Source organism: Hibiscus syriacus, unplaced genomic scaffold (assembly GCF_006381635.1).
Source record: "Hibiscus syriacus cultivar Baekdansim isolate YM2019G1 unplaced genomic scaffold, ASM638163v2 tig00111366_pilon, whole genome shotgun sequence".
In the NCBI taxonomy this organism is placed as follows: domain Eukaryota; kingdom Viridiplantae; phylum Streptophyta; class Magnoliopsida; order Malvales; family Malvaceae; genus Hibiscus; species Hibiscus syriacus.
The window spans coordinates 1,129,086-1,141,435 of record NW_024063071.1 but is presented as its reverse complement, the minus strand read 5'-3'; the positions used below and the strand labels follow the sequence as shown (position 1 = coordinate 1,141,435).

Here is a 12,350-nt window from a genome sequence, read left to right as displayed (position 1 = left end):
GATTCCAATTGACTTTAGAGTTTAAATTGATACTTGTAGATAGTGTTAAGAATATTTTGTTGGAGGTTGAGATAAAATTTTAAAAATTGGGTTAATGTTATAAATTTTAATGTTAACATAATTTAATTTAAATTATTATTTAAAAAAATCAAAATCAAAATATTTTTATGTTCAAATCAAGTCTAGAATAATTAATAAATCCAAAAATACTACATTAGGTTACATAAATGATCGATGAATTAACCAAAAAGTATGACCGTTTGTAATTTTGTATGTTGGGAAAATGTGTTGAATTTGTTGATGAATTTGGTTATTGAATTTTCCTTAAATTTGATATATTTGTTTGAATATTTCGAATTAAAAAGATGTTTTGTGGATTCTTTAAATTTCAATTATTAATAGTTAATGAAATCAAAATATAACATTAAGCATGATTTTGAAAAATAATAATAATTAAATTATCAAAATAAAATAAAAAATCAAAAGTTAAAATTCAGAAAGTGTAGTTTTCCAAAAACAAATATTACGTTGCTCTTCATTCACGAAGTCAGATTATTCATGCTGACATGTATATGATCATGTAAGTATATGACTATTATGATGCATAACAAGCCGTGTTATGTTCTGTCATTTTTCCATCTCGTGTTGTTTGGTTTAGGGCAAAGGGGTTATATACGTTTCACACGTGTCTATTTTTGCCTCCTCTATTTGTAGCATGAATACCAATATTTGTGAACTAAGGTATCCTCGAGGGGAAAATTGTTTTTCTATTAGTTAAAAGTAATTATAAAATAGTATTTATTCGAAAAATTATTAATTATTAATAATGAATATTTAAATATCTTTATAAATAATATACTCAAACTCATAATCTTTAAAGATAATAATCATCCCTTAATTATTAAGAATGTTTAATTTATGCATCAAATAGAAAATTATTGGAAACCTCTTTTATTTTGTTGGGTATATAAATTGGTATGATGAAGATGTGAACCTAATATGTAATTGGTTTAAGTATTGTCACCTCTAATTTAGATGGTGGAAGGATTATACCTAGTTTAGAGAACCTGGTTAGTTTTTTATTTTTAATAATTTAAATGATTACAAAATAATATATGTTTAAAAAGTTAATTATTAATATTACATAAATATTTTATGGATACAATCACTAGAATTTGATATTTCTAAAGAGAATAACACTATCTTTTACTACTGAGATCTTTTTATTAACATTATTTATAAAATGTATTATTATTAAATAAATTTATGATAAATAAATTATATAATATTATAATTTATAATATTCTTGTGTATGTAATGTGGATAATATAAAGAGAATAAACATATATATTTAAAATTAGTGATTGATAGAATGGAATGGTTTCAATTATCTATTGGCACATTAAAAATATTTTTTAAGGTGAACATATATATATTAATAATATAAAAAATTTAAAATAAAATTAATTTCAGAGTTTATATTAAACACAATTAATAAAATAAATAATAAATAAAAATAATTTAAATTTTAGAATAAACATTACACATGCATCTGTCAATCAATCAATGTGACCATCCATATTTTTTATACTTTTACCTCTTTATTTTTTTATAAAATAAAATCCATTCCCGACTACGATACTTAAAAGATCAAGTGCTAAAATCTTGAAAGTACTTGCTAACAATACTTACAAACAGATCTTTTATCACAATGGAGAAAAAAAATTAAATTAAATGGTCATCAAAATATAAGTAATTTTTTTTAATATTAAAATTTTAAAAGTAATGATTTGGTTGTTGGCGTGATGTTATCATTTTATAAAAAAAATTATCACATGACCGTCACCAATCATTATTGAGATAACGAAACGATAAAACGTTGACATAACATGTTAAATTAATTGACTTAACACTTTTAACTATGCGAGACAATATTCTGACCACGTTTACTACTCTTTAAAAAGACCTCGATCCCTAAGAAAAGCCTATTTTTAAAATCAAATCCCGAGAATAATTTCTAAAAAAAGGAATCACAAGTGGATAGGGATGGCAAACGAGTACTTTTTTGTGGATTCCGCATCGCATCCGCTCCAATTGGAGCGGGGATGGGTATAATTTTAGCGGGTAGTGGGCGGGTGTGAATTTATAAAGTGGTACTCGTCGTGGGTGGTGGGCGGGTAATGGGTTTGAGACATTACCCGCCCCGCATCCGCCCGCCCAGCTAAATATCTATTAAATTTTGGACCATTATGAATTTAGGTGTAATTTTAGAGACTAATTTATAAATTTTAATATTATATAATATATAACATATAATTTAATTAAATATTAAAGATATTTAGTCTTTAATCTGGTATTTAATTAGGGAAATATTCAGCTCTTTGATTAAACCCATAATCCCACTAACCACGTCACTTTCCATGTTCTTTAGCTCATACTGCCCATCCAAACACAAATTAGTCGTACTATAAGCATTAACATCAAAAGCAGCAGTTTACATGTTCTTTAGCCCCTCAAAACCCATATTAGGCGCACTATGAGCATTAACATCGAAAGCAACACAACAATCCAGCTCTGCGACTACATGCTCCCTACAATTTGTCTCCATAACATTCGTAGAGCCACTCCTCTGACAAATTGAAGCATGCGCTGCTACCCCATCACGAACTGTCTGGGAACCAACTCCAACATCTCATTAGTTTGTTGTCAGGCTGGTCTATATGGGTATGTCGCTAGTGGGTAGTGGGTGTGGGGATGAATTTGAAAATATACCCGTGTGGGCGGCTGTGGATTTGAAAATTTGTACCCATCATGGGTGGTGGGCGGGTGGTGGATTGAAAAATAGTAGGTGGGTATGGGGATGGGGGATGGGGTATCCGTACCCGAACCGCCCGTTTGCCATCCCTACAAGTGGAGGAGAAGATGAAAAACTCGACCGACATACAACTTTTGTAACTGTGAACACCCAACACATATGTTGTTGTTGTTGTCCTCTTGATTCTATTTGGTTCGTATTCACGTGTCTTCAACACGTACAGTCGTTGTATCATAAATAAAAATAACATTTTAAATTTTCTATCACCATTACGACATTGATACACACTCGTAAGATATAACTAGATCACAAACCGATAAACGTCAATAGTCACGTTTTTTAGGAGTACTGATAATTGTTTCAACCACGGCGGCGACCACGTCCTCTTCTCCCCGATCTCCAACGCCCACGATTTGACTGACTGGAGGGAAACTGCGGCGACTCAGCAAATGGTGGTACGATGAGTATCTCTTCCTCACATTTTAGATGTCTTTCTTCTGTCAAAATTTTGATAATCAGTATGACATTCAAGCAAGCATTCTAGAAAGTAGTTCATAAACTTGTAAATCCTTCGGTAAATATGAATGCCAACTTAAATTTCTAAATATTAATTTGCGACAATGATTAATGAACTAACTGTTGTTCTTATTACTTTTTTCATGTAGGAATTGGAGTAAGCCTTGAAAGGCAGCCTCTCTATTCCAGTTCTTCTTCATCAACTCCCCAGCTACTTCCGCAGGGCTGACATTTACCTCCTCTAACATCCTCTCAATCTGCTCGAAAACACCATCGTTGCCGATACCGAAATAGTTGAAGGCAAGTTGCTTGAATATGGATACATTGCAGTACGACATGTGAATATGCATGTCCATCCGACCCGGTCGCACCAATGCCGGGTCTAACCGTTCTTTATGGTTCGTAGTGAAGATTATAATGCGTTCTTCGCCGCAGCATGACCAAAGTCCATCAATGCAATTCAAGAGTCTAGACAGTGTCACTTGATTGTCACCTTGATTTCCATCGGACTCTGTCTCCGATTCTCGATTTTGTAGCTTGATCGAGCAGTCAATGTCTCGATGATGAGTATGGATCGACTTGGCATGGTGAGCAACAAAAATCGAAGATCCGAGTTAGTATGGACGTCGGTGAGATCCAAGTCATAGATGTCATATTTCAAGTAATTAGCCATCGCTGCTATCAAGCTTGATTTGCCTGTCCCTGGAGGACCGTACAACAGATATCCACGTTTCCAGGCTTTGCCTACTCTTTTGTAGTATTCTTCCCCATTTGTAAAGTGTTGAAGATCCACCATTACAGCCCTTTTGAGCTCGGAATCCATAGCCAGTGTGTTGAATGTCATTGGGTGTTTGAGTTTGATCTCTTCCACATCCCATCTTCCATAAACAACTGTGTGAAGATTTATCATCTTTTTCTCTTCTGTCATCAACTTTGCTCTTTCTAAAACATAAGGCAAGTACGAATCGATCACTAAATCTTTGTTTCTCTTGTGAAAACTCAGCTCATATCGTCTAACTTCTGATCTTAGAGATGAATTAAGATCCCCACCATTGTTCTGATTCCGAGAAGGAACTGAGTCAACTGGTGAACAAACCAGTTGCCACTTCATCTCCACTTTCTCGAAAACATCAACCAAAATCCCACCTCGATCCATGGATAAAGCTAACTTGTTATCCTTCTCAGATTTTCCCACCTTAACTCTCTGGATAGATGGGGCTGCAGTTTTGCTTCCCAAGTAGATATCAACAGCTTCAAACACTTGGTTGACAGCAAGCCCTCTGAATTCTTCAATCACAATTGTTATCTGAGAAGTGAAATGGTGAGATAGATTCTCTAACTTGCAGGAGAAGTAGTTCATGACTTGTGGAGGAAGGAAATCATTGACAATGGTCCGAATCACCATTGATGCAGCTGCTATGGAGCCTAGTGTGGATAGAAGGTTCTTACTTTTCATCGTTCTCCTTTGGGTCGACTTTTTTTTTTGTGAAATTATGTATGGGAAATTGGTTTTGATGGTGGGTTTTGTTTTTTTTGGAAGATCTTGTTGAAAAAATTTGCAGAATCTGTGTTGATGAATAGGTTGTGAGGTAATAGGTAAAACCCAGAAATTCTTGCTTTGGATTGAGATGCATCACCATATTTATGTATGGGTGTTTTGCTGACCATTTCAAAGGAGGGTCTAATATAATTCTAATACATGTTTTCAACTTTGACTTTTCTGTTCCTTCTTCTCCAAGCTCCTCATGACTTTTCCAAGGGAAAAATAAAATTCTTTCAAAAGAGACTGTTAATTTTAAATACAATGTCAACGATTATATTAAACATGATGCGCACTATGGATGATATTCGATCGAGCCGTGTTAAGTCAAATATTTTTAAGTTAATCGAATTGATGAGTCTTAAGTTAATCAAATTGTTCGAGTTTATGTTAAAATTTAATCATAAATATTTATAATATTATGATATCAATTGATTTCAATTTAAATGACTTTTATAACTATATACGATATATGCAATATATATATATATATATATATATATATATATCAGACATAGTTGAGAAACTCCACTAAAATTTTAAAATTTACTGATTACTAAAAAATCAATTTTTTAAATCGATATGAGTTTTTCTCACTGTAATATGAATAAAATAAAATAACTGAAAATATTATGACAATATATTAATATATAAAATTATCTAAACGTACTAAAAATTATATATTTTTTATATCTAAACTATTTAAAAATTGGATGATACAATTAAATTTAAACATATTTTAGAACTCGATTTTCACGAGATATCAATTAAAGAAGATACAAATATGTATTTTCTTAGGAAAAATATATAAATTTTTAAATAAAGATAAAGGACGATGAATTTAATTCCACCCCAACCATTTTTGACTTTGATATTGTCGGTCCTTTTTCTGAATGTCATGAGTCCTAAAATTATAAGAAATTTACTTTATTTATGGGTAGATTAAATTATATACTATTAAATTTTAGATATTAAACTTTAATTTTTTTAATTAGAGTACTAAATTTTAATTTTGACTTCAATTATATCATTATACCATTAAAATTCAAACGATGTGATGATATGGACTAAACAAAATTATTTTAGTGCGACTCTTGAGGTTTAACGATGTCATTTTAGGCACTAAACTTTAAAGATGCATCGATTTTGTCACTAAATTTTTAAACATATTAGTTTTTGGCACGATAATTTTTTGACAACTATCGACAACCAATCATCGTCTGTCACTGCCATCTTTCACGACAAGATCAGTACTAATTTCTTCTCCTAAGACTGGGTTTTCACGAAACTCACTCAAAATCAACGAAATTAAACAAAGAACCATCATTTTTAGTGATTTTGGGACTTTTTTAGATTTGAGGGGTTTGTTTGAAAATTCGAACAGTGAGAAGTATTATTTTGAGAAGATGAACAACATAACTCAAAACTAGTCTTATCAAACGACCATCAAAGGAGATCAGAGTATTAGCACATGTAACCTTTAAATGATTTTTATCGTATTTGAGTGGATTTCATGGAAAACCAATATTATGAGAAGAAAGAGGACAGAAATGCGAACGTTTTGATATTTATCTTGCAATAAAAAGACGATCGTTGACAGACAACTATTGGCTATCAACGTCGATCTGAAAAATTTAGTGCCAAAAACATAATCTTTTTAAAATTTAGTGGTAAAATCAATCCACCCATAAAATTTAGTGCCTAGAACGACGTGATTTCTGACATCGATAGTCATGTTAAAATTACGTCATTTTTTCCACATCATCACATTGAATGAAAGTTTTTTCAACATCATTGTGTCGTTAAAATTTAATGACCCGATAACATAACTGAAGTATGAAAGAATAATTTTGAAGGTTAAATTTATAAAGAATGGAACCCATAGAAATTTTATTCCTAATGAATGAATAATTAATAAATTAAGAAACTATGATCCATTAAAATACGCCAACTTGTTTGTGCCCTAGGTTTGCCTTTATCATAATAATTTGACACATGAGTTATATTATTAGTCAAGGTTTAATATTTATTTTAGTCCCTTCCCTTTAGTAAAATTTTCACTTCATCACTTCAATTTTTTGTCAGATTTTTAACGTCAACATTTCCCTAATGTTACCCTTATTTTCACTTTCATTTCTCGTCCTAAAATGTCTGCTTATCCTCTCCTCAATGTCTGCTCCCTTGCTCCTTTTAATCTTAAACCAATTGCCAAACAGTCTCCTAGACCGACCAGGATCAGGCGCCTGCCGTAATCCCCCAACGCTACAACATCACTCTCCTTCCCAGTGATGGTATCGGCCCTGAAGTCGTCTCCGTTTCCAAAAACGTCCTCAAACTCTAGCTCTCTCGAAGGTTTTCTGTCCTTTTACCCGTTTTCTCTCTTTTCAGTCATCCCCGCTTAGTTATTTTGTAACACCCCAATATAGAGGCTAAATTTAAGAAATTATAAACTGGTGGATTTAATTGGTATTTTGAAAGAAATGGTGGATTAAATTGTAAGATTTCAAAGTTGGGAGACCGTTTTAAGAAGTACATGAAATTCAGTGGCTAAACCCATGATTTAACCATTTTTTTATATGTTGAATTATAAATCCCCCGTACGCAGGTTCAGCTGAGATTTTCTCAGTTTTCCCTCTCCGATCAACTAACTTTCAACTCCGATCTACTCGCCTGTCTGACCTTCGATCGACGAGTCGAAACCACCATCGTGTTCGTTGTTAATCGAGGAACAAAACCCCTCAAACCTTTCGTCGTGAATCGTCACCGTTCGTCGTTAATTTCAGTAGGAAGTACCGTCGGTAATAACTCGATTTTAGTTGGTTTTTCATCGATTCACGACGATCGGGTCATCCGTTTACGACACCTCCCGCACCATCGTGTTCCTTGCATCGTTGGGAGTATGCCGGTGTCATCCTTGGTCTCCGTCGACGGCGGTGCGTGAGGAGGTGAAGCGGTCAAAGTTTCTGATTCGTTGAAATTGAGCTCTCCGCCGTTCAAAATTATGAACCGAGCTTTGTAAGTATCTCAAAATCGCTCAAAATAATTTTTAGGAATTTTTCGGGAATTTAGCACTGTTCACGCGCCCCCATGCGCCACCACCGGTTTTGGTGCATAGTTGACCAGTCATAACCCGACCCGACCCGTTTACCCGACCTGTTGACCCGACCCGTTGACCCGACCCAACCCGTTGACCCGACCCGTTGACCCGTTGACCATTGACCGGCGTTGACCAAAACTTTGACCGGCTTTGACCAGGCATTAAACGACCTTTGACTTCGACCGATTATGCCTATCCTGACATTTTTCGACGTTCCAAATCCGATTCCGCTGTCTGTTTTTCAAAATTCGAACTCGTAGGCCTCGAAATTGCCGGTCAAACTCGTTGACTTTGATTTTGACCAAAATTTTCAAATTTCCGAAAAGTCATATTTTATGCTTTCAACGTCCTGAATCCGAATCCGAAGTCTGTTTCACCAAATTCGAACCCGGTAAGCTATTTTTCACTAATTTATCACTCGATCCGATCCGTTTGTCGCAATTAAGCTCCGTTTCTGATATAATTTATGTTGATATGTATCTGAGGAATTATTGGAAGTTGAATTGAAGATCAAAGGCGTTCGAATGGAATTTTTATGGTCGATCAATATTGCACGAAAATCGAGGTAATACTTTACTACCTCTTTATGCTTTATAGAACATGTTGGTATTGGTAAATGCATGAATGGAAATGTTTGGTCTCATATGTGTAATTAATGAAGATCTACACTAGATACGAATACGGTAGAAAGTAGATAACTGAATATAGCTCAGATGACTATTATAAGAAATTGGAGGACAGTTGGAATTAAATTACAAGTTCTGGAATTAAGTGATAAAAGAATCAACCATGGATTGTAGATTATAATTTATCTCATTAAAGGTACTTAGATGATAAATTATGAGAATATTTCGATTAGGTAAAATTACTAAATTACCCTTATGTTGGAAAATGACAAGAATTGTCTCTAGAAGTGGATTAATAAATCTGAAAAGAATTATTGATCTGCTAAAACTATTGATGTGCATAAGAAATGTTAGTTTTACTTGGAAATTATGGATAACCGATTTTTAACCCCAAGAAGGTTTATGCTAGATACTAGAAGTCTTTTAAGGAATCATTTCAAGATCAAAGAATGTTCGAGGAAGCAATTAATCATAGGATCTCTATATTATATTATTTTCGTTAAGAGCTAATATCGAAATTATCTGGTTAAGTAATTACGAAAATTCCCTTGAGAGGTAAAATAGTCAGAGTTTACCCTGAAGGAGAAAGTACTTTGAGGATTTGTACTTAACTTGATTAAGTACAAATTTAATTATTAATATTCTATCTTTGTAAAGAAAAATTCATAATATTGCGTTTGTAAAATTTGAGAAGGCACTTGACCGAAAATATCCGAGTTATGAGTAAATACCTGAAGAACAATTTGTCGGGGGTGTTCTGTTGTCAGAATTGTTCGAAATGACTGAAATAAATAATAAGATTGAATTTAATAGTAAGATCAGACGGAAGGAAATGATTGAAATATGATGAATCTATAAAATGACCAAAATACCCTTGTAATGGAAATGACCTAAGAATACCACCAAGCTCAAGAATGATTGGATATCTTCGAGCTCTGTTATGATTGGAATAAAACTGAAAACCAAAATGACCAAAATACCCTTATGGTCTATATTAAGTAAATGTCTTGGATTAATTAAGGAATCCAAGTAAGCATAGATATTGGACTACCTTTAAAGGTAATAGAAAATAATTAAGTGAGTAGATCAACCCTAAAGCTATGTCAATACCTGAATGGCATAGATATTACTGGAACATGTGTTCGTCTTCTCAAGTTTGGCTCGATGATAAATTTTGGAAGTATTCAGCTCAGCTCAGCTCTAGATCGTATTTAGTACTAAGAATTGGACGTTTGTTCGACAAATCAACCACGAATACCAAATTGAATAGAATGAAAGTACAACATGTATCTGAAATTCAGGAACGATTGAATTACTCTGGAAAATCCTGAAGTAACTGGAATGTACATGACTGCTAAATGAACTAGGTAACCTCAATGACTGAGGATTTAATAAGTGATTTGGATAAGTCTGGAAACTCTGATGAGTTTACGTAGTGTACAATTACAATGGGTTATGAACAAATTAATCAAGTACGTCAGCATTTCATGATACAGTGGAAGCGTGAAAATGAAATAAAGACATTGGAAGATTTATTCAGCGATGATTCCGAAAATGGTCTACGGATAAGAATTTGTGGTATTAAAGAGTAAATACCCTAGAAGGAAAATGAATTGACCAGTCGACATAGATTGTTAAGGTTCTGAATCTTCGTTCTCAAGTTGTTCGATTATCCGATCAATTGACATGGATGTAAAGGATTCTGAATACCCTTCTGATTACGTACATCTTCTGAAAACTGTCCGAATAAGATAATATCCTGATAATTCACATTCCGAATAACTGATGATTCTGTCAGTTATTGAACTCTTCCAATAGTGATTATAAATTCCAACATTCTATCGACATACTGAAGAACTGTGTTTCTCTGCCTGATATAGTACCTCTAAATAATACCTGTAAACTCTGGTGTGTTCCCTAATTACATGAATATTTTATCTGATTTCAAATTTGAATTCTGTTATGATACCTGACCTGGATTCTGATCTGATATTGACATGGATTCTGATCTGATACATGACCTGGATTCTGATATGATACTTGACTTGAATTATGTTTTGATTTTTGATATATCCGTTTACGGACGGAACATATTTTATTGGGGGGTATTGTTGGAGGAAGATTACTTGGAGGTTCCTCGGTTGTGTGCTCAGGGCCTTACTTACCAGTTCCTCGGCTGTGTGCTCAGGGCCTTACTGGACATGACGGGGTTGTATAGTTCTGGGGAACCTACACATTTTGTTTGTGACGGATGGGGGTATATATATATATGTTTTAAAAAGATCTAAAAAGTTACATGGTTTTTGGGAACACACTAGAAAACCTATTCTGATCTCTTGAACTCAGTCATCCGAAATATTTCTCTGAACTGAAAGCTCATTGTCCGTTACCACCTGAAATATCAGTAGGATCTCTGCTCAGCATAAAAATCTGTAAATGTTCAGAAACAGTAAGGAAATATATATTTATCTATATCTGCACGTTCATCAGCATCATCTGGTAGTTCTGTATTACTGAGCTTTCCAAAGCTCACTCTATTACTCACCTTTTCAGGTTAAAAGAATTGTATCAGTGCTTCTATCGACTTCAGTAAGGGAGTTCGTCCGGCGTTGTTGTAGAGTATGGTACATGTGATTAGGGGGCATGTAATTGTATTTTGATTTTATATACGAGTTTGGAAATATGTTTTATTTTTAAATAGTGAAAACTGATTTTATAAGTTTACATGTTCTGATAAAAAGTTTTAAATTTTCCGCTATTTTTACAGTGGGTCGCTCCGATGGCCCTAATGTGACTTCCCGGATCAGATCGGGCTACCCGCATCGGTCTGGGGGTTACATATTTGCTTTGGTAGTATCATTTGGAAAGAAATAAATAAATTTTTAGTTGTTTATTACATCTAAATATGTTCAACTATAATTGATATTTTCTATCTTAGTAGTTGAATGTTTCTATGATGTGTAAAGTGAAATTCTTGAGAGAATATGGAATTTAAACTGTAAATTGGACTGAGACAGTGGAATTAAACATTGTTGTAACAAATTATTAAAATTATCAATTTATAATAAATCAGTCATTCACCGTTAATAGCTATTAAACTGGGTGACAGAATGAAGATATGATATGTTAAACTAATTTGTTTACCACTATTTCACCATGTTAGATGAAAATTGACCAACTTTTTTACTAATTCTTATCTCTTTTATATTTGTTTTTTTCTCTCTTTCTCCTTCTTTCTCTTTCGTTCCCATTCCATCTCCAATAATTTTAAATTAACGATCAAATGTTTGATTTTTTTCTCTTTGCATAAAAGCTTTTCTCACTCTCTAATGGCAGGAGAAAGAATGAGAAAGAGAGAGAAAAAGCAAATATAAAAGAGGTAAGAATGAATTAAAATATGGCGTTGTCCACAGTTGACCAAAACTTTGACTGGCTTTGACCGGGCATTAAACGACATTTGACTTTGACCGAGTATACCTATCCTGACGTTTTTCGACTTTCCAAATCCGCTGACTTCGATTTTGACCGAAAATTTCAAATTTTTTGAAAAGTCATATTTTATGTTTTCGACGTTCTGAATTCGAATCCGAAGTCCGTTTCGCCAAATTCAAACCCGATAAGCTGTGTTTGACTGATTTATCACCCGATTCGATCCGTTTATCACAATTAAGCTCCGTTTTTATGTAATTTCTGTTGATATGGATCTGAGGAAATATTAGAAGATGATTTCAAGATCAAGGGCGTTCGAATGGAATT

The 12,350-nt window shown here is 33.4% G+C and overlaps 2 pseudogenes; one reads left to right on the top strand and one right to left on the bottom strand.

Moving 5' to 3' along the window:
* Positions 1 to 12,350, top strand: part of LOC120159528 — a 30,844-nt pseudogene that overhangs the window by 4,690 nt on the left and 13,804 nt on the right.
* LOC120159495 lies at positions 3,098 to 4,787 on the bottom strand (annotated as a pseudogene).